General features: G+C 36.6%; 1 protein-coding gene across 1 annotated transcript in view; it reads right to left on the reverse strand.

The window, feature by feature from the left end:
- Positions 1-25,266, reverse strand: part of AKAP9 (A-kinase anchoring protein 9) — a 191,328-nt gene that overhangs the window by 154,648 nt on the left and 11,414 nt on the right. The window lies entirely within an intron of this gene.

Raw genomic sequence — 25,266 nt, forward strand, 5'->3', positions numbered from 1 at the left:
TGGGTTGGGGAGAACACACTTTCTAGCTTGAATGACCTTGAACAAGTTACCTATCCTCCCTCAGGTTACCTGAAGTTTTGGAAGGGTTGTTAATATATGTGAGTCAATATATGTGACTGCCTCTGACATACTAAAATGTCCTTAATTAATGGTAGTTGTTTTTCCACTCCTCGTATTTCCTTTATGTACTCTGCATGATATTTTAGTAATTTATGCACCACTTTTTAGTCCACCTCATACTCTAGATTCCTTCATGGCAGAGGCTGTCTTGCTTATCTTGACATTACTGAAATGACTAGCTAGCATAGTGTTTTGCACCCCATAACACTTGTTAGATTGAATTGAGCCATTTTAATAATTTTCATCTCTTCCCTCAATACTTTTGTTCTCCCCACCCTCTTACTCTCAAATCCATTTCTGTGGTAAGCTACACATGTTAATGTCTCAGGTTGATTACTCAGGCTGATCATGTTTCTCTGTTTTGAGCTAGGTTGGATTCAAACTAGCAGGTGTGAACTAAAATAAGTTATGAGTTCAATCATAGAAGTGGTGTTAGTGAAAATAGGGTTGAAAAATGAAAAGAACAAAGATCTAAAGTCTACCACTACCCGAAGACTAGGTTTAAAGACCTCTCATTTATAAATTCTTAGATTTTAAAAAATACTTTTTAGGGGTGCTTGGGTGGCTCAGTGGGTTAAGCCTCTGCCTTCCGCTCGGGTCATGGTCTCAGGGTCCTGGGATCTAGCCCCGCATCTGGCTCTCTGCTCATTGGGGAGCCTGCATCCTCCTCTATCTCTGCCTGCCTCTCTGCCTACTTGTGATCTCTGTCTGTCAAATAAATAGGTAGAATCTTTAAAAAATAATAATAATAAAAATAAAAAATAAAAAACTTTTTAGTCTCAAACTGTACAATGCATACATATTTGTGCCAGTTTTAACACTCAAGTATATACTGACCTGTTAACCTGAATTCGGCAATAGGTAAGAGGCATTTTATCATAGGAATAAAAGAATTGAGCCAGTAAAAGGAGAAGTGATTTATTTAGTCACCCACCTAGCTAAGAGTCAAACTAGGACTACAGCCAGGTGTTATAATATTGCAGTGATTTAAATACTGCCTGGATTAAGGGATTGTGTTTCTAGATTCTGATTGCCAAAACGAGGAAGCCCTAAATTATCTGACAAGATGTTTGTTAGTAGATACTACTTTCTCAATGACAAAGGAAGTCAGCTGTTCCACTATGTACTAAAAATGTCCAAAAACCTTCTAAAGCAACAAGATTATTTCAAACTTTCCCTTCACTAAGACAGACCAATCATATACACCTGTTTTATATATAATAGATGCTCAGTAGATGTTGAAAGTTAATTGTGTGTTGACTTATGTTAGAAGAGCGTGTGGCACTTGTGCTCTGATGCTTCCTTATGGCACCTATTCATGTCGTGTCATGTAATGTCATGTCATTCATTCATTCATTCCCTGAAAAGATATTTGAGCGAAGACTTGAAAGTGATGAGAGAATGAGCCATGGGGATAAGTGAGGTTACGGCAAGTCTAAAGGCCTGTGACTGTCATGTCTGTGACATGTGACTGTCATGTAAAAGAAAAAGCGGGATGTAAAGGTGGCTAGAGTACAGTGAGGAAGGAGAATAGTGAGAGGAAGTATCGAGGTAACAGGAGGCCAGATCCTATAGCATTCTGAAGGTCATTAGAAGGACTTTGGCTTTTACTCTCAGTGAGACAGGGAGCCATTGGAGAACATTGAGTAGGTAAGTGACATGATCTGGCTTATGTTGTTAAAAGACATCTGCTGCTATGAGGATATAGCCTGTGGGGAATCAGTCTGGATGCTGTTGCAATAACCCAGACAAGATATAATGGGAGTTTGGACCATGGTAGTGATAGTAAATCAGAGTCTGTATATATTTTGCACATGCAACTAATAATGCCACAGTATTTGTATGTGAAGCTTGAGACAGAGAGGAGTCAAGGTTGTAACTGAGTTGGGGAAGAGCTAATTTAAAGGAGACCAAGTTCATTCAGTTTTGGATACAAGTTAGCCATATATTAAGTATCCAAGAATTGATATCACATTGACCCTCATAGCCTGGAGTTCAGGAGACAGGTCCAAGCAAGAAATATAAATTTGAGAATAGCATATAGATGGCATTTTAAGTTAAGGGTTTGGATAAGACCATCTAGGGCCATGCTGTCCAATACAGCAGCAATTTAGCCAAATGTGGTTATTGAGTATGTGAAATACTGCTGGTCTGAACTGAGGTATGCTATAAGTGTAGCAGTGAATTTCAAAGACTTAGAATTAAAACAAAAGAACTTAAAATATCTCATTAATATTAATGATGAGTGTCCACAGTAAAAAAAGTACCTTGCATATTTACCACTCCATCTCCTTTAGACAAAGTCACTCTTTTGGAATTAAAAAAAAAAGTCCCAAAGAGCTTCGTAAGTCATAGCCAAGTACAGAAATTGGAAGTTAAGACTGATTTCATCAATCATGGATGGAATGACTTTACTGAAGAGAAAATATGTTGATATTTCTATAAAAACCAAGATCCAGAAGTCAAGCAAGGCTATGTGAGAGATTTTCCAAAAGTGCTGATTTTCTGTCAGTAAAAATTCTTTTTTTTTTTTTTTAAAGATTTTATTTATTTATTTGACAGAGAGAAATCACAAGTAGATGGAGAGGCAGGCAGAGAGAGAGAGAGAGAAGCAGGCTCTCCGCTGAGCAGAGAGCCCGATGCGGGACTCGATCCCAGGACTCTGAGATCATGACCTGAGCCGAAGGCAGCGGCTTAACCCACTGAGCCACCCAGGCGCCCATGTCAGTAAAAATTCTTAAACTTAGAACAAAAATAAAATATTTCCTGAAGAAAAAAAAATAATAATTTTATACCTCATATTAATATAATAATACATTTCATACTGATTATATGTTGAAATGCTAATATTTGAGGTATAGTGGGTTAAATAATATATATATATGAATTTCACCAGTTTCATTTTACTTTTTTTGTTAATGTACCTACTAGAAAATTTCAAATTACATATGTGGTTTGCATTTGTGGCTCACATTATTTTCCTATCGAAACCTGCTGCCCTGCGGAGCAAGTTTAGGTGAGGATGTGATTCAGTGACTCAGTCTCAGAGCACTCCACCTCGAAGAGGGAAGGGGAAAGGCCTCACCAAATGAGACTGCAAATTCCTTGCAGTGGATACTGCAAGGAATGAAAATTTTCCTCTACTCTTCAAAGGTTCTTCTGGATGGCCTAAGAATTAAATTGACATAAACAGATTAATGGGTGAGAATTGCATTTAATTTTCCATCTACAGGAGCCCCACATACATGAGAGATTCAAAGACAGAAAGGTAAAATGAGGTACATATGCTATCCTGAGCGAAGGAATGAGATGTGGCCTAGGGCATCAAAGGGGAGGAGAGCAATTTATAAGTAAAAAAGTTGTTTAGTAATCAGATGTTTTCCCTGCCATACAGATAAGTCATTCAGGTAAAATTTATATCTTGTAATGACTCAAATTCTGGGAAAGACCCCCAATTTAGACTTTCCCAGGTAGTTAAGGGAGGGGCAAAATTTCTCTTAAGCCTGTAGGGTTTTGATTGCCTTCACGGGGAGGAACTGTGGCAAGTGCTGCTAATAAGTGAAGTAAAATAAGACCTGAGAAATGGCCGCTGCATTTAGAAAGGTGGGTAATGAGGTTTCTATGCAAGTTGTAAATCAATCCTTAACTCTTTCCTGTTGAGTGCAAACTCTGCTTCAGTATCCTTCTCAACAAAGAGCCTTTGAAAGTCACTTCCAGTGGACCAGAATTGAGAAGGAAAATCTGTCATTCCAGATTGGAATTACATTCCAGTGATTCTCCTGCATAACATCTGTACAACTCATAATTTAGCTACACTGCTTTTAGTGTTTACTTAATAGTAAGAACTGCACTACACCTGTTTCCAAAGAGGAATTAAAGATTTCTTTTTTTTTAAACTTTTTTATTTTTTATAAACATATAATATTATTTTTATCCCCGGGGTACAGGTCTGTGAATCGCCCGGTTTACACACTTCACAGCACTCACCGAAGCACATTCCCTCCCTGATGTCCATAATCCCACCCCCCCTTCTCCCAACCCCCCTCCCCCCAGCAACCCTCAGTTTGTTTTGTGAGATTAAGAGTCACTTATGGTTTGTCTCCCTGATATGAGGAAGTGGTGATGCAACATGGGGGTTTAAGGGGGTAGGAGAAGAATAAATGAAACAAGATGGGATTGGGAGGGAATTAAAGATTTCTAAGGGTACTTTTTCTATTTTCCATTTTTTTTTTTAAGATTTTATTTATTTATTTGTCAGAGAGAGAGAGAGAGAGAGAGAGCAAGAGCGAGCACAGGCAGAGTGGCAGGCAGAGTCAGAGGGAGAAGCAGGCTCCCTGCGGAGCAAGGAGCCCGATGTGGGACTCGATCCCAGGACGCTGGGATCATGACCTGAGCCGAAGGCAGCTGCTTAACCAAATGAGCCACCCAGGCGTCCCTCTATTTTCCATTTAAATACATATCTTCCTCCAACAATGATGGGCTACATTCCAATAAATCCACCATAAATGAAAACGCATTTGATACACCTAACCTACCAAACGTAATAGCTTAGCTTAGCCTAGCTTACACTTGCTCAGAACACTTCTATTAGCCTACAGCTGGGCGAAATGATCTAATTTAAAGTCTATTTTATAATAAAATGTTGACTATCCCATGTAGTTTATTGAAAATGACACTGAGGTGAAAATTTATTGAATAATGTATTGAAATACTGTACTGAAAGAATGGTTGTTAGGGTACAAAATAGCTCTGAGTGCATCGGTTTTTTACCCTCATAATAGAACGACTGACTAGGACCTGTGGTTTGCTGCTGCTGCCCAGAATCACGAGAAAGTCTCCTACTGCATATCACTAAAGTAGGAAAAGATCCAAATCCAAAATTCAAAGAACAGTTTCTACTGAATGCATATCACTTTCACATCATTGTAAAGTCAAAAATTGTACGTTGAACCATCTTAAACTGGGGATTGTTTGTAGTGCTAGATCATATTGGCAAGATAGCAAACTAGTATATGAGGAGTACCTATTGCGAAGAGCAAACAAGAGACTGCTCCAATTATAGTTAAACCATATTTTGAGAAGCTTTCTCCATCCTTCCCCACAGTACAGCCATGCCTCATTTTATTGATCTTCACAGACATTACGTGTTTAAATAATTTTTTTAAAGATTTTATTTATTTATTTGACAGACGGAGATCACAAGTAGGCAGAGAGAGGAGGCAGAGAGAGGAGGAAGCAGGCTCCCTGCTGAGAAGAGAGCCTGATGTGGGGCTCGATCCCAGGACCCTGTGATCATGACCTGAGCCGAAGGCAGAGGCTTTAACCCACTGAGCCACCCAGGTGCCCCAGTTTAAATAATTTTTAAAGGTTTCTGGTAACCCTATGCCAAGCAAGCCTATCAGCACCATTTTTCCAACAGCAATTGCTCACTTGTGTCTTATTTTGGTAATTCTTGCAACATTTCAAATTTTTCATTAATAGTTGTTTCGGTGATCTATGATCAGCAATTATGAAATGCCAAAAGCTCAGATGATGGGTAGCATTTTTTAGCAAAAAGGTATTTTTAAATTACGTATGTACATTGTTTTTTAAGACATAATTAAGAATAATTCTATTGCACACTTAGGAGACTACAGCATACAGCAAACACAACTTTTATATACACTGAGAAGCCAAAATATATATTTGACTCGCTTTATTCTGATACTCCCTTTATGATGGTGGTCTGGAACTGAATGGCAATATCTCTGAGGTATGCTTGTCTTTTGTGACTGCCATTTCCATGTTAATTGATCCTTCACAAATTGGTCAGGTAAGACCTAGCAGTTACTTCATTTTAGTAGCTGATATAGGTCAAAACCTGACCTATGACCTCACAAAAGCTGCAGCAGCAACTGAGGCAATTCTTTAAATTCTGTGTTTAAAAAAAAAAAAAAAAAAAAGATGGTTCTCTCTGAAATTGTTTGGAAGTAAATATAACTCCTAAATTCAGAAGGGACACTAGAGTTTGTCTTTAGCCTTTTCTCTAATAGAGTAAATCATTTTTCTTTAGCTCTTTCTTATACGGTCTATTTAAAATATATTTGATCACCTTAGTTGCCATTCACTGGATCTTAACCAAATTCTAATAACTCACTTAAGTTAACCAAGTAATTTTCATTAAATGTTTAAACTATGTGTTTTACCATAGCAGAGTTATTTTGCATTTTCTTGTGTGCTTAACTCCTATTTGTATGTCACACCTATTTTAATGACAATACTACATGATTGATTTATTAACCTCATTCTTTTTTTTTTTTAAGATTTTATTTATTTATTTGACAGACAGAGAACACAAGTAAGCAGAGAGGAAGGCAGAGAGAGAGGGGGAGAGGAGGAAGCAGGCTCTCCATTGAGCAGAGAGCCTGATGCGGGGCTTGATCCAGGACCCTGAGATCATGACCTGAGCTGAAGGCAGAGGCTTTAACCCACTGAGCCACCCAGATGCCCCCCTCATTTTCATTTAAAGACAGACACATTTTTCTCTTATAATTCTGGTTTTGTTTTAATATGTGGCTTTCTGGAGTTTTTGCCTAAGTCAAGTATCAATATGCAATTCAATTGTGTCCTTGTCCACAAATCTTTAAAATGTACAAAGACTTTTAAAATTTTAATACAATTCTTTAAGGTACCTCACCGGCTGATGAATTCTGTATTTTGTTATGCAAACCATTTAAAAATGACTCAGATTTAAAATGAGTCAGATTCTCTCAAATATCTCATCAATGACTCTTTCCAAACAGGTATCTGTCTTTTTCATTTTTCAGAAGTGTTCATTGTGAAACTAAATACTGAGTATTTTACTGATTGATTCCTTCAATTTTTCCAAGGCTAGGATAAAACATTGAGAGTGCAGATACAAGATCATATAATAATAAACAGTGTTATCTTCTTCTAACCTAGACCAAAATTATTCAGACAAAAGTTTCATCTCCAATTTTTCTGCTAAACCAGATAGTAATTATCTACCTCATTGTTTCACTATTTTGTCCAGCTTCATGGCTTTGCTTCTTCCCTAATTAGAAGACATGACCAGCTACCATTTCCACTGTACAGTTCTCACCATCACTTGCCATTCAAATTGCTTAAAACAACATTTAAGATCCTCCCCCCAATATCAACATTTCCAAACTTCTCTGTTTCAGTTAATGACCTTCTACTGGTCTCCTCAACTTAAAATTTTGGAGACATCTTGTATTCTTCTCTACCTCATCTGTCATATTTATTAGAAACATGTCCCTTTGTGCCTTCTTTCCCACTGTCTTTTAATTTCCTCTAAGTTTTTCCTTTTCCACTGCCAACATGATAGACTAAACCCTGATTATCCATATTTTGAAAACTTCAGAAGACTCTAAGATGGTACATTGGATTCATTCCTCCCCATTACATACTGTTCCCCATAAAAGTCAGATTAGTTTTCTAAGATGCAACTTTCATGAAGTCATTCCATTACAAAATGACTCCCTACTGCATGTAGGATGAACTTCAAATCCTAAATCCATTTATTCAAAGCCTTCCATAACTTGCTCCAATTCTATTATGACCCCTAACTCCAATTCTTCTCCCTCACCAACTCCCCATTCTAGTCAGAAAGGTGTTCAAGGGGCTCCCCATACATTGACTCAGCAGTCACATTTCCTGCCATGCCAGAAACCCATACACAACTTACAGGCTTCATAAGGCAAATATTTATGGGACGTACATTTTAGCTTATTTTGCGGATAGGTGACTAGGCCCTTAAATTAAACTGAAGAAAAAGACATTAAATGCTAAAGCCAAAAATGGTTTGTTTTACTTATTAATAGAGATGAAGGATATATAATAAAGAAAATAGGAGGAAGCATAGTGATGTATCTTCCACACTGTATAGAATAAGAAACAAAGGCCTGAGAGGTTAAATAACCTGCCCTACTTTTCATGATTGGGTAGGAAAAGTCCTACCATGTCCTGGCCCCGGAATGATCTAAATGTTAACTCCATTTTGCTAACCTGCTTGTCCAAACAAAATCAGTACATGCTTAAAGAATGTACTAAATAAAATTTAGGACATTTTCACTTAATATTTTAGGTTTCAAAAGATTATTAATGACTCATGAAACTAGTACTTGTTTAAAGTGGTCTAATGAGGGGCCCCTGCTCAGCTGGTTAAGCAGCTGCCTTCAGCTTAGGTCATGATCCCAGGGTCCCGTGATAGAGCCTCGCGTTGGGCTCCCTGCTCAGCGGAGAGCCTGCTTCTCCCTCTCCCTCTGCCTGCTGCTCTGCCTACTTGTGCTGCTATCTCTCTGGCAAATAATAAATAAAATCTTTAAAAAAAATAAAAGTGGCCTAATGAACCTAATGATGTGTTAGAAAAATAGAAAGTGTACCTACCATCAAGATGGAATTATAAACCAGAAATCCAAAACATTGAAACTGATTACTAAGTAGAATACATACTAATTTCAGATCTTCAAGGATTTTCATATTGCCATGTAAACTATATAAGTTTCCAAAAGAGTTGTATCAAGGGTCCATGTGGTTTTTAGAATCAAGATACATTTAGTTTAAACATGAAAGGAAAGTTTAAATAATTAATCTTCCAGTTTTTCTTTTGTTGTAGCTAAGAATCTGTAAAATGCTGTACACCCACTATGTTTATGAGGTCCTTTTTTAGGCACACTGCTCTGAGTTGCTATGGCTTGGATTTGAGCGAAAGCAGCTTGTCTTTCCTGGGCTACTAATGTTTGAACCTCTGTGAAGCCTGGGGGCAAAGGAGGCTCACCTCCTATGAGTTAGTGTGGCATAAAATTCCAACCAATTTTAGAACTCCATTTTGAATGGAGTCACATTTTCTCCTTCTGTAAAGTAAAATGCCTTGTGAACTAAGAGAATTTAGGCATGATTCCAGTTTTCCATGAGACCTGTCATGCCATACTTCCTAATCTTAGAAGTTCCCGGAGGAACTCTATGACTCAGAAATAATGTCTTGGGCTACCTTACATTCCAGGATATCCACGCACAAAAACTCTATGGCCAAAGATGATCTGAGTATAACTTCTCATTTTTAAGGAACCTAACAAACCTATTAAACTATATGCCATTAAAAATGGACAAAATTGGGGCACCTGGGTGGCTCAGTGGGTTAAGCCGCTGCCTTAGGCTCTGGTTATGATCACAGGTTCCTGGGATCGAGTCCCAGATCAGGCTCTCTGCTCAGCAGGAAGTCTGCTTCCCTCTCTCTCTCTCTCTCTGCCTGCCTCTCCATCTACTTGTGATTTCTCTCTGTCAAATAAATAAAAAACATCTTTAGAAAAATGGACAAAACTTTTTAAAAGGGTAAAATAACATAAAATATTAGAACTTTTTCTATATTTCCAGAATTAATATATATTTTCACATTGATTTTTTCTTTAAAAATTATTTATTTATTTATTGAGGGGGGTGGAATAGAGGGAGGGAGAGCATCTTAAGCAGATTCCATGTCCAGCCCAGAGCCCAGTGCAGGACTCGATCTAATAACCCTGAGATCATTGACCTGCAAAATCAAGAGTCAGATCCCTAACCGACTGAGCCACCCAGACAGGCATCCTTTCACATTAATTTCTATTCCCTCATCATTCATCCAAGAAACAAGGAACAGAACTCACCATTGTGAAGGTATATAAAGTAATCTTGAATGTGTTCATATACCCTGTGTATGTGTGTGTGTGTGTATGTGTGTATGTGCATAGCAGTCCTCAAAACTTTACTAGAGAGTCTTTTGGATAAGTTACCAGCCAACAATCACCAAAAGCTTCTTTTTCTTTTCTTTTTTTTAAAGATTTTATTTTTAAGTAATCTCTATACCCAACATGGGGCTCAAACTCACAACCCCAAGATCAAGAGTCACAAGCTCCACCAACTGAGCCAGCAAGTGCCCCACAAATTTCTTTTTCTAATCTAATGACTAGAATGCCACTTGAAACTCTCTAGCAATGATTTATAAAAACTACCTAAATGCTTAAAAAGAGTTAATGTAATTAGGAGTTGAATCTGACGTCAACATTGATAAACTGAGATATAACTATATCACTTTTTGAAAAAAAAATCCCAAGTTTCTAATTTAAATATAGAACCTCAAAGTTTATAGATAAAAATTGATTTAGAGTTATAAATTTTGCTGATTTTCCTTTATGAGCAATTTTAACTTTCATTTTTAAACATTTTTTTAGTAGTTTCAAAATTTTTTAATATTTTGTTAATGTCCAGATTACATTTGCCCAGATTTTTTGCCCAGTGTGTCACTTAAAAGCCACTGTTTCCTTGTTGATTTTCTGCTTAGATGATCTGTCCGTTGATATAAGTGGGGTGCTAAAGACCCCTACCATTATTTTATTATTACCAATGAGTTCCTTTATGTTTGTTATTGCTTTATATATTTGAGTGCTCCCATGCTGGGGCATAGATATTTATATCTGTTAGATTTTCTTGTTGGATAGTCCCCTCTATTATGATATAGTAGTTTTCGTCACCTCTTGTCACAGGCTTTGGTTTAAAATTGTGTCTTGGGTGCCTGGGTAGCTCAGTTAGTTGAATGACTGCCTTTAGCTCAGGTCATGATCCTGGAGTCCTGGGATTGAGTCCCAGGATTGAGTCCCAGGATGGAGTTCTGCATCAGGCTCCCTGCTCAGCAGGGGGTCTACTTTTCCCTCTGACCTTCCCCCTCTTGTGCTCCCTCTCAAATAGAATCTTTAAATAAATAAATAAATAAATAAAATTGTTTGTCTGATATAAGCATTGCTATTCCGGCTTTCTTTTGACGTCCACATTTGCTACTTTCTTGACTTTATACCTTCTACTATAGTGGTTCTCAAACGTTAGTGTGCCTATGAATTATATTGGGTGCTACTGCGCCTATGAATTATATTGAATGTTTACTAGAAATGTAAATTTCTAGGGCAGAAGGTCTGAGCCAGACCTAAGGGACCCAGGAATCTGCACATTTAACAGGCAGCGCACTGTGACAGTGACGCAGGTAGTCTGAGGACAAGACTAATGCTATATCCTGAATGTCTGCCCTCCCCCTAAATCCCTATGTAGAAATCTTACTCTTGTTGTTATGGTATTAGAAGGTAGAGCGTTTTATAGGTGATTAGATCTCCACAGTGGAGCCCTCATGAATGGAGTAGTGCCGTTATAAAAGAGATCTTGGAAAGTTCCCTCTTTGTTTCTTGCCATGTGAGGATACAATGAGGAGTTGGCAGTCTGCAACCCAGAGGAAAGTTCTCACGAGAACCCAGCCATGCTGGCAACCTCATCTCAGACTTCAAGCCTTCAAAACTGTGAGAAATAAATTTCTCTTGTTTATAAACCACCCAGTTTATGGTATTCTGTTAGCACAACCCAAACAAACCAAGACAGCTTCTATATATAAATAATGCCAAATATGTAGCAACACAGATATGAAATTACCATTTCTTTTTTACCATTTTAATTGTAGCTATTGCTATAGAATTTAAATTTGGGGAAATGTGCATATGACATAATTTTAATATGGGAAGATCATCTTTAAATAATCTAGGTTTGAAAAACAAATATATTAACAGTTCACAGAAAAAGAAATGTAAATAGTACTTTAAAGTATGGAAGAATGTGGACCTAGCTCATAAGACAAATGCAAATTAGAACTATACTCAGGGGGTGCCTGACTGGCTCAGTGGGTTAAAGCTTCTGCCTTGGCTCAGATCCTGACCCTGGGGTCACCCCCCTTATCAGGCTCTCTGCTCAGCGGGGAGCCTGCTTCCTCCTCTCCCTCTGCCTGCCTCTCTGCCTACTTGTGATCTTTGTCAAATAAATAAATAAAATCTTTAAAAAAAAAACCAAACAAACTATACTCATACCATTTCGAATGTACTAAGTTGGTGAAATACATCCTCAGTGAAAATCTAATAAAGGTGATGTTCAAAGAATATATTTTGTAATTCAAAAGGCATTTATTTTGGCTGTTCGGGGAGATCACCAGCGAACATTTCCATTCCCAACCCTTAAATATAAAAACATGACGACTTAGCATTGATTATAAAGACTTCAATTAGGCATGTTGCCAATCAATATCTGATTTTCATTTTACTGATAAGGATACTTGTGATCTGAATAGCAGCTCTAAAGAAACCTAATAATAAAAGATATACAACTCATTTGTACGAATGTATTTTTAAGCATGTTATGCTCTATATACTGGTATAAGTAATGATTTCACAAAATTTGTCCTCATTTCTGGTATGTATGTCTGATTAGTTTTGCATTCTTATGGAATAGGGAATAGTGATTTACATATCAATGAAATTCAATCCTGCCTAGACAGACCAATGGAATCAATAATAATAATTAAAAAAATGCTTAGATGTGAAGACATGGAATTGGAAATGGATCACATACTCTATTATCACCATTGTTGTACTTTTCATGATTGCTTTTCTTCCAATTACCTTTGTTAATGAAAAACATGTAGTGATTGTCAATAAATTTGTTGTGATAATTTCTTTCTATATATTTTAATTCAACTTATTGTAGCAATCATATAGGAGTCCCTAGGAACTAGAGATGAGAAAGTAGTGAAAACAACAAATCTACAGAGCCTATATACAGTTTTGACTCCCTCTCTTTAATTTCATGTTTCATCTTTGATGATTTATGGAAGTTGTATCTGCATAATACAACCTAAATGAGAATTAATGCAATAATCCAAAAGACATGAATAGAACAAATGACAGAATCATCCAGTTAATGGCTTCAATTCTCCACTTTTTTAAAAACTAAAGCTCAAGAGAACTTTTCACATGTTCTGTCATACAACCCCCATCTTTTGCTTCCTTTCCCCATTTCTGTTTCATTTCTCAAATCAAACATTTCCAATGTGCCCTTTAGAACTCACCAAGTGTAGTCAGCAAAATCCCAAATATCTGAAACCTCTTCTCTCATCTTTTCCTTTCACTTCTTGATCTCCTGAAACTCACTCCCCTTACTGCACTGCTTTCCCTGCAATCCTCTTAAGTGGGAGCTATTCTTCCCTAAGACCTTTTGTACTATTGGGACTAGACATGGGGAGCAGGCTTTCTCCCCACAACTCTACCCAAACTGTTCTTGTTGAGGTCACCAGTGGCCATCATGTTGGCAAATCCAATGTTCAGGTTTGGCTCCTTCTTATTTTTCTGACCTCTAAATGTTATAGTGCCCAAGATCAGTCCTCCGATCTTTCCTCTATTTCCACTCACTACTTTGGTGATCTCACCTGGTGATGTTGCTATATGCTGCCTACTTACAGTTCCAACAGGACTCTCTCTTGAACTCCAACTTCAAATATCTAACTACTTATTTGATAATTCTACTTGAATATGCAATACACATTTGGGTATGTCCAAAACCTGCTGTCCCAACAGTTTTCCATCTCCCAGTGAATGGTTATCCTATGTTAGAGGTTCCTCAGACTGATAATATTGGAGTCACTCTTGTCCCATCTCTTTCTCTCATGATTCTTATTCAGTCCACTGATGTAAATTGTGTTCAAATATATCCATAATCCTGCGACTTGTCTCCATTTCCACAAGTACTGCCCTGGTCCAAGCCACCATGATCTCTCACCCTGACTTTTGCTAAGGTTATGAAACTAGCCTCTCTGTTTCCTCCCCTTGGCTCCTTACAGCATATTCTTTATACAATAGCCAGACTGATCCTTTAAAAACATGTCACATCATGTCATTCTTCTGCTCAAGCCCTTCAATTGTATTTCCTTCAAATGCATCATATGGAGTAAAACATCAAATCCTCATAAGACCTATCAGATATGGTCTCTGATTTCATCTACCCTCTCTGCCTTACTTACTCTGATCCAATCACACTGGTCTCCTTGGTCTTTCTTTAAAAATGAAACAAAACAAAACAACAACAACAACAACAACAACAAAACATTATCTAACTCAGGGTCTTCAAACTTGATATTGCCAATGCCCGGAATGTTCTTTCTGGAGGTAGGTAGACCACTAACTCTCTAATACCCTTCAGGTCTCATCACAATTATCTTACCAGAGAAGGCCTTCCCTGAACCCCCTGTAGGAATGTTCTCCTCCATTCCTTGCCTGGCTTCATTTTTTTTCATAGCACTATCATTACCTGGTATCATTTATTTTATGTCTCTGTCCCAGCTCATGCCAGAAATGCCCCCCAAACAGTGATTTTATTTATTTTGTTCATTGCTACACTCCCCAAATCTGGCATATTATGGGTGCTCAATAAGTATTTATTGGAAAAATGAATATTTCACTTCTCTCTTTCTCTCTCTTGCTTTAATATTCACTTAAAAATTAATTAAATCTCTCTGTAGTAAAACTATTCTCCACTCTTTGATAGTTCTCCAAATCAATTAAGATTCTATTCTAATGATGGTAAATAATCATTATTTGTTATTTTTATCTTAAGCAATGTTGTCCTACAGAACTTTCCACAGTGACTGAAAAAATATTCTATATCCACACTAATATGCTAGCCATGAAGTTATTGCATACTTCAAAGTGGCTAGTGCAACTGACAGGCTGACTATTTTCATTTTAATTTAAATAGCCATGTGTAGCTAGTGGCTATTTTATTGGATAGTACAATTTTGGAAAATACTATTTTTTAGTATTCCAATTCACATTTCATAATTTTACATTTTTATTTTTATTTTTTAAACAATTTCCTTATTTTAATTTAAGATGATTTTCTTAATTGGAAGCAAGCAGCTTCACAGTTCTCATTAAAATTTTTTTCACTCATTTCTTTCCAATTTAAACTTAGATTACTCTGGAATTTTTTAATATATAAATAAATAAATACAGTAACTAGCACTTTTTAATAAAAACAGTGAAATTGAAGTTTCATCATAAAATTTAAAACTGTGAAATTCATTTTAGCAGATGTTGTTTGGTTACTCAAAAGCCATTCCCAACCTGATCCACCTTTGTAGCCTCTGATGATAGAAGCTGGAAGGAGAAGTACTTTCCTAGCTTCTCTCGCAACAAGGACTGGCCATGTGACCAGATATGACCCATGAGAAGCAGGTAAACATTTACTAGGAAAGCATCTAAGAAAGTTTTTGGTATTCTGACTAAAAAGGAACAGGTAACAGAATACCATTTAGCAATAAAAGATCCAATCTCTTAATATTTATAACATAGGAGAATCTCAAAAATATGTTACATGAAAAAATGCAGACAAGTGTACATATTACATGTTTTTTTATGTGAATTTTTATGAAATTCCAGAAGGCAAAACTAAGCTTTACTGATAGAAATTAGAAGTATGATTGCCTCTGGGTTGATGAGGTAACTGGCTGGAAAGGAAGAAGCACAAGGGAAGTTTCAAGGGTGACAGGAATATTCTGTGTATTGCTTTATGTAATGATCACATTTGTGTATTGTGTGTACATTTGTCAATGAGCATTGATTGGTAGGTTTAAGATAATTCATTTTTCTACACATAAATTATAGCACAATTTAAAAAAAGGAAGAAGGAAGCACCAGAGGTAGCTCATGTGCTCTTCAGCCATCACCCTTTCTTCCTAGACAAGATTCCTAGAGCTGTCAGTCATTTCATTTTGCCTGTGCTCAAGAGAGAGAACTGCAGAGATATTTGACCTAACTTTGCTAAGCCACTGAACCACTAACACTAACTGTTCATCTCTAGACTTCTTATGTCAGAAAAATAAAGTCTTATTTGTTCTACTCTACCATAGTTGGGTTAACCAATGAAATGAGAAATACACTTTACTCGGACTTCAGAATGAATCTGGTGATGTAATAATTTCATATTATGTGACCTGTTTACATTCCCACATCTCATCCAATGGGGTTCTACAAAATGGCCCTAAATGGTTTATCATCATAAAAGCACTGACATGAGAAAATAGGCATACCAAGAAAATATGCCTCAATTAAGGAAATTTACCTCATTATTGATTGAATATTAGTAATGATAAACTAGAATGTACATTTACAAAACGTAAGCATTGGTTTTTAAAATAAATAAGAGAACAAGTAAGAATAAAGACCAAGATGTTACGCAACATTCTTTTGTTTTAGAATTTCAGTTTCTAAAAGGGAACAAAACTACAGATGATAAAATAGGAAGAAATTATGCAGGCTGAAAGGTTCAAATTGCCCGCCATAAAAAAAAACTGTGATGGATAATATTTGCTGATTGTCTCCCAAATACCTGCAAGTCTTGTTCTAAATGCTTTATGACCATTATCTCAACATAATTATAACAACTCTATGAGGAATGTATCATCGCTATTTTGGTATGAGGAGACTGAGCTACAGAGAAGTTAAGCAATTTTCCCAAGGTTGTGGCGCTGAGAAAAGGCAGACTCAGGACTCAATCTTGCGTCTTTCAGATGGTAGAATTTATACCCTTAACCGTGACTATATTCACTTTCTTCCTGCCACCAAGGGCAAAGAATCAAGTTTTATTAGGTTTAAAGCAGAATATATTTTTTAAAAGATTTCATTTATTTGAAACAAAGAGAGAGAGAAAGAGAAGGGGCACAAGCAGAGGGCGTGGGAGAGGGAGAAGCAGGCTTCCCACTGAGCATGGAGCCCAATGTGGGGTTCAATCCCAGGACCCTGGGATCATGACCTGAGCTGAAGGCAGACACTTAACAACTGAGCCACCCAGGTGCCCCTGAAGCAGAATATTTTTATTTTTATTTTTTCCCTAATATATGGAAAGGACCGTGACAATTTCTGGTATCATTAGGGTATTCTTATAACTATAAATTTAAAAACTGATTTCCTTCTAAAAATTAAAAGGCAATCATTCTTTGAACTAAAGAAAGACATAGTAGCTATTAATCTTAGTTGTTGTAGACCACATGCAATTCTGACACATTCCATAATCTGTCCTCATTTAACATTTAAATGATGGTAAACTTCATATAAGATATTAAAATAATGATCAGTTATAATCTGTTAAGAAGAATAATTACATCTCAAAGAATTGAAAAGATAATGATACGTAAAGACTACAGGGAAACTTTCTATCTAAGGGTAACTAGAATATTTTTAGTTTTGCAATTTCATCTTTGTAACCTTTAAAATGCAGTAGTGGCATAATTGCAAAATCATTCATTAAAACTGGTCAGTGATAAAGTGGTTTCAAAACATTAAATAAACTTTCATCCCAATAAGGAAAAAAAAACAGACTTTTGAGAAAATATTTTAAAAAATCAAATAGAGAATAGCAACTCCCCTTCGCCCACCCAGTTGTTGAACACATCTGGAAAATCCTCATAAAAACAGTTCACCTGATTATACTTCTTGATCAAGTCACGAAGCCTTACTATCATGCTAAACTTCACCAATCTCAGAAAACAGAAATAACATTTACAACCTGCTATTCATTTTCTGCAGGGTTGGAGAATATGAAGAGATGAAATAAAGAACTGCTGTTCTGTGAAATTATTTTTAATTTCTTATATGATGAATATAAGATGAATATATTTAGTGGTTAAGCCTCAATTATCTACTTCACATAAACACCCAAGTTATTTACTCCCATACTTGTCAACCCTGAATCTCCAGCAATTCGTCAATTACAATTCAGCTTTCCCCACCTCAGCACTGGTTCCCTCACCCAGTTCCATCCCTGAGTCTTTGTTCTAGGCATGACTTCCCTGTATTTACCCATCTCTTCAATCTTGGGAGCAGTTATTTGCCCTATGTCCTCTCCTCTCATGGATCAAAGAATTATTGATTTTTCAGCTTGTTCAGCTTTTTACTTTTAGAACACACTTCCAGCTCCTCAAGTGGAGAACTGGATACAGAAGTCCCATTCAGAAATTCTGAATGAGAGAGGTTCTGAACCTGTAGACACCAGGAACAGCTGAGGTCAGGAGTGAGGCACCGAACTGATACAAGATTTAGCAAACCTCTCTGCCCCAACTTCCCTTCTTGGCTTCCAGAATTCTGGAGACTAGACATATACTCCCATATGGGATATTGCAAGAATCCTGAGAAAATGGATAAACCCAAGAGAAGATGAGAAAGTAATTGGAGGCTCTCTAACTCAATAGCCCTGCCAAATCATATTTGGAGGAGCCCACTCATCAACAAGCCCTGGCCAATACATATTCACATAAAAACAGACAATCAAGAATTACCAGATACTTGAGTGAAACTTTTAACATTTAAAATGGAAGCCAAAGTAAACAAGGAACTTAGAGAAAACAGAGTGTAGAGAGTGAAAAAAATTTTGAAGAGACAGTATAAAGAGGGGAAAATTTTTTTTAAGCTCATGTAATGTATATCCCCAGAGATAAAGAGAGGGTATTGTTTATGTACATGAGGCAAAAATAGAAGGCTATAAGAAAGTAATATTTAATGTCTAAGAATAAGCTCTTGGAAAATAAAAAGAATAGTGAAAATGAAATTTTCAGTGGAAGAGCTGGAAACTAATCTAGAAAATTTCTTGGCAGACAAGGCAGAGAAGGAGACACATGAGAAAAAATTAGAAAAGAGGTTTAACATCCAACTAATAGGAATTTTAGAAAGTGATAACAGAGAAAGTGGAGGAGATAAATATGAAAGAAAAAATACAAGAGAACTTCTCAGAACAAAAGTGCATGACATTCTACTTTGAAAGAGCCCACAGACTGCCTAGCATAATGCATGCAAGTACTCCAACAGGGCAGTCACTGAGAAATTACAGAACTCTGGGAATAAAGAGATCTTGTATCCTCATCTCCTTTGCCCTTCTTCCTTCTTTGCCCTTGCTTGAGAAAGCCACAACTCTGGCTAAATCCAGCTCTAAGCTCACTCTTTGTACCCACCTCTTCCCAATAAGACTGCAGGAAAAATCATGCTGACTGGTTTCACTCTAAATTAATGACACTAACCCCTACTGGGCTCTCAATACTACATTACTCATGATATGTTTCCATGATTCATTCTTTTGTGGACTACTTCATGCCACTTCCTCTCTTATTGAACATCAACCCTCTTCCAGCATCCTCACTTTCAGCTAACTACCTCACTTTCTTTTGCTGAGAAATTTTGGAAACAAAGAACTTCTGCATACTTATACCACCACATCATCCTCCTATGTGCATTTGTCCTACCTTCTCTCATTAGTTTTGATGAGATCCCAAGCAAAGGCAAACTTCTCTTGTGCATTAGATTTTTGTCCTTCCTTGCCTACTCAAGGAGATTGCTCCAGGAGTTCTCCCCTGTCTCTCCTGACTCATCAAATCTTCTCCCTCTACAGCATCATTTTTCATTAGTCTACAAACATGTCTCTCTCTTTCTCTCTATGTATGTGTAGAAAACCAACCTTCTCTTAACTTTACTTCTGCAGCCATTACTCTATCTTTTTCCTTCTCTATTCAGCAACACTCCAACTATCTCCAGTTTTCCTCTGCCTATTTCTCTTGGGCCCACTCTAATCATTTTTTTCATCTCTATTATGTCATTGAAACTCTCTACTAGAAGTTTCTGATGATCTCCATGATGCCAAGTCTAAAATCAACTATTGGGCCTCATCTTCCTCAATCTATCAGCAAGATTTGACACAAACACAATCGCGCTCTCTTCTTTGAGACACTTCTTCACTTGACTTGCAGGGATGTAGGACATTCAGTAGTTTTCTTCTTAACTTTCTGACAGCTCCTTTTCTGTATTTTCTACCAATTCCTTTTCATCGCTTCAACCCCCAACTGTTGGAATGCCTCAATGCTCAGTCCTTGACCTTTGCATCTACTACATTCCCTAGGTCATCTCATCCAGGCACATGACTTTAAATACCATCAGTATACTGAAGATTTTTATGTTTACATCTCAGCCTGGACTTTTCTCCAGACTCTCTTTGTTATCTTCACTTGGTATCTCAAATTCAATATGACCAAAACTGAAGTATTGATATATACCCTCCATGTTCCTCCCACAGGTTTTCCTAACTCATTTAAGAGCAACTCCTTTTTTCTATTTTTGCAGGTCAAAAACATTAGAGTCATGCTTGACTCCTCTCTTTCACACTCCACATCTAGTAAGTCAGCAAATACTGTTCGCTCTATGTTTAGAATAGACCTGGGATTTGACCATTTTTTATATCTCTGCTACCACCACTCCACTCTAGTCCAACCCACTACTACTTCTCATCTGAATTACTGCAATAGCATTCTAAGGGCTTGTCCTACTCTGCCCTCAGGCTATTATTTACCCAGCTTAAGGAAAGTCAGAGCAGTCACATTTCTGCTCAGAACTATCCAACGGCATCTAATTTTTTTGGAATAAAAAGCAAAGTTCTTGAGTTAATACCTATATTTCTCAAATTATTCCAAAAGATAGAAAAGGAGTGAAAGCTTCCAAATTCATTCTATGAGGCTGAGCATTACCCTGATAGCAAAACCACATAAAGACACCACTACAAAAGAAAACTACAGGCCAATATCCCTGAGGAACATAGATGCAAAAATTCTCAACAAAACACTAGCAAGCTGAATCTAACAATACATTAAAAATTTTTTTTACCATGTTCAAGTGGGATTTATTCCTAGGTTGTAAAGGTGGTATAATATTCACAAATCAATCAATGTGACATACCACATTACTAAAAGAAAGAATAAGAACTATATAATCATTTCGACAGACACAGAAAAAGCAAATGATGAAGTACAACAGCCATTCATGATAAGAACCCTCAACAAAGTAGACTTAGAGGGAACATACTTCAACATTATTGGGTGTATATGAAACCCACAGTTAATATCATCCTCACTGGGGAAAAACTGAGAGCTTTTTCTCTATGGTCAGGAACAAGACCAGAATGTCCACTCTCACCACTTTTATTCAACATAGTACTGGAAGTCCTAGCCACAGCAATCAGACAACAAAAGAAATAAAAAACATCCAAACTGGCAAGGAAGTAAAATTCTCACTACTCTCACTACGTGATACACAGTAAACCTGAAATCCTCCACTGAAAAAAATGCTAGAACTAAAACACGAATTCAGTAAAGTCACAGGATACAAAATAAATATACAGAAATCTGTTGCATTTCTATACACCAATAATGAAGCAGCAGAAAGAGAAATTAAGGAATCAATCTCATTTATAATTGCACCAAAAACAGTAAGATACCTAGAAATAACCCTAACAAAATGGGTGAAAGACCTATACTCTAAAAACTATAAAATACTGATGAAAGAAATTGAAGATGACACAAAGAAATGGAAAGACAATCCAGGCTCATGGATTAGAAAAACAAATATTATTAAAATGTCTATACTAGGGGCACCTGGGTGGCTCAGTGGGTTAGAGCCTCTGCCTTCGGCTCAGTTCATGATCCCAGGGTCCTGGGATTGAGCCCCACATAGGGCTCTCTGCTCAGCAGGAAGCCTGCTTTCCTTCCTCTCTCTCTGTTTGCCTCTCTGCCTACTTGTGATCTCTGACTGTCAAATAAATTTTTTAAAAAATGTCTATACTACCCAAAGCAATCTACACATTTAATACAATTCCTTTTAAAATATCAATGACATTTTTTACAGAGCTAGAACAACGTACCCTAAAATTTGTATGGAACCACAAAAGACCCTGAATAGCCAAAGAAACCTTGAAAAAGAAAAACAGGGGTGCCTGGGAGGTTCAGTCCTTAAGCGTCTGCCTTCAGCTCAGGTCATGATCCCAGGGTCCTGGGATCAAGTCTCGCATTGGGCTCTCTGCTTGGCAGGAAGCCTGCTTCTCCCTCTCCCACTCCCCCTGCCTGTGTTCCCCCTCTCCCCGTCTCTCTGTCAAATAAATTAAAAAAAAATACAAAAAATTAATTTTTAAATTTTTAAAAAAATAAAGTAAGTAAATAAAATCTTTTAAAAATCTTCTTTTAAAAAACAAGGAATGTGGGTAAGTAACATATAGGAACTGAATCCAGATTTTTCATAATAAAAAGGTGATATATAAACATCTAAAATGGAATAATAAAAGTAACAGTATAAGCATATTATTTAGAATTATAAATAGAAATAATTAAAGAAAGAGAGAAAAGAGTTGAAAGAAGTTGCCTGTGAGCCTAGCTGTTAAGAGACACAGCGAGACAGAAAAAAAAAGGACCCTCAAAGTCTACTATTCTTCATTTAAGCTTTGTAGTATTATTTGACTTTTTAGATTATATAAATGCAATTTCAATACAAGTAAAGAATTAAAATTTGATAAGTTCACATAAAATGAAGAAATAGTATTATAGATATGTCATTTAGAGTTACAGAGGTAATAAAGAGAACCAAATACAAACAGGTAAAAGGTGCACCTGGCTGGCTCAGTCAGTAGAGCTTGTGATTCCTGGTCTTGGGGTTTGTAAATTGGAGCCCCATGTTGGGTGTAAAGATTTTAAAAATGGTAAAAGACAATGGTTACCACTGAAAGGTAGGATTGGGGGCTGACTTGTTATGACCATAAGCTTGACTGCTTTTAAAATAAAAATAAATAAAACCAAACCACAATATGGGTTGGTCCATCAGGTATCCGTGAAAACAGGGTAATACTGAATAGCAAGTGTGAATTAGCCTGTTTTTATTAAGATCACTTATGCTAACAAAAAGAAACTACTGCTATTTTGAGAAAATGGACATGTTCCTTCTTTAATGTGACGACGTTACAATGGTTTGTTATTTTAAAAACTCAATCTAGTATCTTAACATCAAGGAAAGGTGCGTGTTGGTTTAATAGGAGTTAACTAAGTACTAAAATTCAAATTCAAAATTATCTACTTGAATCGGAATGACCTTCCTAGAAGAATTAATCCTCTTAGGATTTTGTTCTAATCTTATTTTAGGAGCAGATTTTCTCTAATACCAAGTGGAGTCATTTGCGTTCTGACATGGAAATAAGACAAAACAGTAATGGTAATTAAGTATTTGGTCAGAATTTTATGTGCCATGAGGGGCTGCATGGGACCCACTCATTAATTACATGGAGTTTACCCAGGGGAAAATATTTGTTTTTATTTTTTAAGATACTGAGGCAAAAATTTCACAACATCCCTCAATATCTCATTTTTAAAAATTTTTAAAAAGTTTTTATTACATTTTTTAAAAAAATTATTTATTTATTTGACACAGAGAGAGAGATCACAATTAGGCAGATAGGCAGGCAGAGAGAGAGGAAGGGAAGCAGGCTCTCTGCTGAGCAGAGAGCCCGATGTGGGGCTCGTTCTCGGGATTCTGGGATTATGACCCAAGCCGAAGGCAGAGGCTTTAACCCATTGAGGCACCCAGGCCCCCCTTATTACATTTTTTAATACTGACTGAAAATTGTAGCACATGCACAAGGGATATAATATGGTGATATAATGAGTAGCAGTCAACTCACTGCTCAATGTAAGAACTGGAATACTACCAATGCAATATTAGTACTCCCTAGAAGCTCATTTCCCCATCCCATACTCATTGTTAAAATACCTTTATAACTAACTTCAATACTTCCTGTTATGATTTAAATTAGTTTCCTCTGGTTCTGTTCTCTGGAGATGTATATCTATGAAACACCTTTGCTTTCACTCACAAATAAGTGAGCATATGATTTAGAGTTGTTGGATCTGGTGGCAATTTCAGCTCTGACATAACCTTACTAACTGTGTAACTGTATACAAGTTATCTAACTCTTCTGAGCCACAATTTCCTCATTTGTAGAGCATTCATTACTTGTAGCTATTTTATAGAAAATAAACCATTGTGATCTTATCTCAGATTCTTTTTGCAAATTGTGAATAAAAGTATCACATGTCTGGCTAATTTCTTCATTTGGTAATCTTTGCTTCAAAAACAAACATAATTTAAAAAGAAATAATTCATTCTTTTTTTCCTGGATATTTTATAACTGAATCCAATCCAGTCCAATCCAATCAATGGATGATTTTCGTTGGCTCTGCAGATATTGATTGTCAGGTTGCCTAACTGTCCTGTTTATTATTGAATTCAATGACTTTCAAAAGACTAACATAAAGATGAAGAAAGTAGCAGAAACTGCACATGAGAAATTCACTGCATATTAATCAGTCTAGATCTTCTGGTTAGCTGGGACAGCATCATAGATACACAGAAAAAGGGGTGATAACTTGAGAAACATTTAATTTTCAACATTCATTTTGTAAAATAAATTTTCTGCTTTAAGAAATAATGTGACCAGCTATTATAATAAAGCAGTCTAGAATGTTACCAGTTAGTCTGTCACCACGGTAGCAGCATCTGGGGAACATGTACAATATATTATTCTAGAAATCCCGAGGTTGACTCCCACATTTGTATGAGCAGCCTTGTTTATCTGAAGAGATAACAAATCAAATCACTATATACTTCTGAATTGCATGGCATGGTATCATCTTGAGAGAAGATATTAATGTGTAAAATTCTGGGCCATTTTACAGATGGCCAATGTCAAATAGCTGCAGAAGTGAAATCAGTGCCAAAAGGACAACAGAATAAAGAATTGACCCTTTATAGTTAAAACTACTTAATGTTTTGGTATCACATATGATTCTGATGCTAGAAATGGTGATGGTAACGATGATGATGATGAAAATGCAATTGTGAGAAAATCAGGACAGAAGATTTAATGTAGTGTTAAATACAATCAGTTTAATACATTTTTGTCCATTCTTCTTAAAGAGCAGTGCTTCTTTATTGTCATGTGGCGTGTATCTTACATTGTAGTCCTAAGTGGTGACTAATACGTTGTGTTGAAAAATGTGACAAGAGTTATAAAATTAGGTTAATTTTAAAGGATTCTTGCAAATAAGGGTTTTTTCCATCTTTTTCACTGTCATCTGAGGATAGAGCTACAATTACAGCATGATAAATATTTGGGTGAAATATGAAATAATTAGTCAAGTGACAGTTCCTTACTTGATGCCAGAAGATGGGTCTGACTGATTCTATGTTTCACTGACTTGACTAGTTGTTTGACCAAACTGTTTTCTTTGGTATTTTTTAGACACAATTTAAGTGGGATAACCAGCTGTGTGGAACTTTGTCTTTAAAACTGCTTGTTCGGCCACTTCTATAATCAGAGTTTCAATAATGAGGTTGCCCACTTAACTGTATGGCCCAACCTCCGTAACACTATCAGAAA

The sequence above is a fragment of the Mustela nigripes genome, chromosome 4 (assembly GCF_022355385.1).
Source record: "Mustela nigripes isolate SB6536 chromosome 4, MUSNIG.SB6536, whole genome shotgun sequence".
NCBI classification, from domain to species: Eukaryota; Metazoa; Chordata; class Mammalia; order Carnivora; family Mustelidae; genus Mustela; species Mustela nigripes.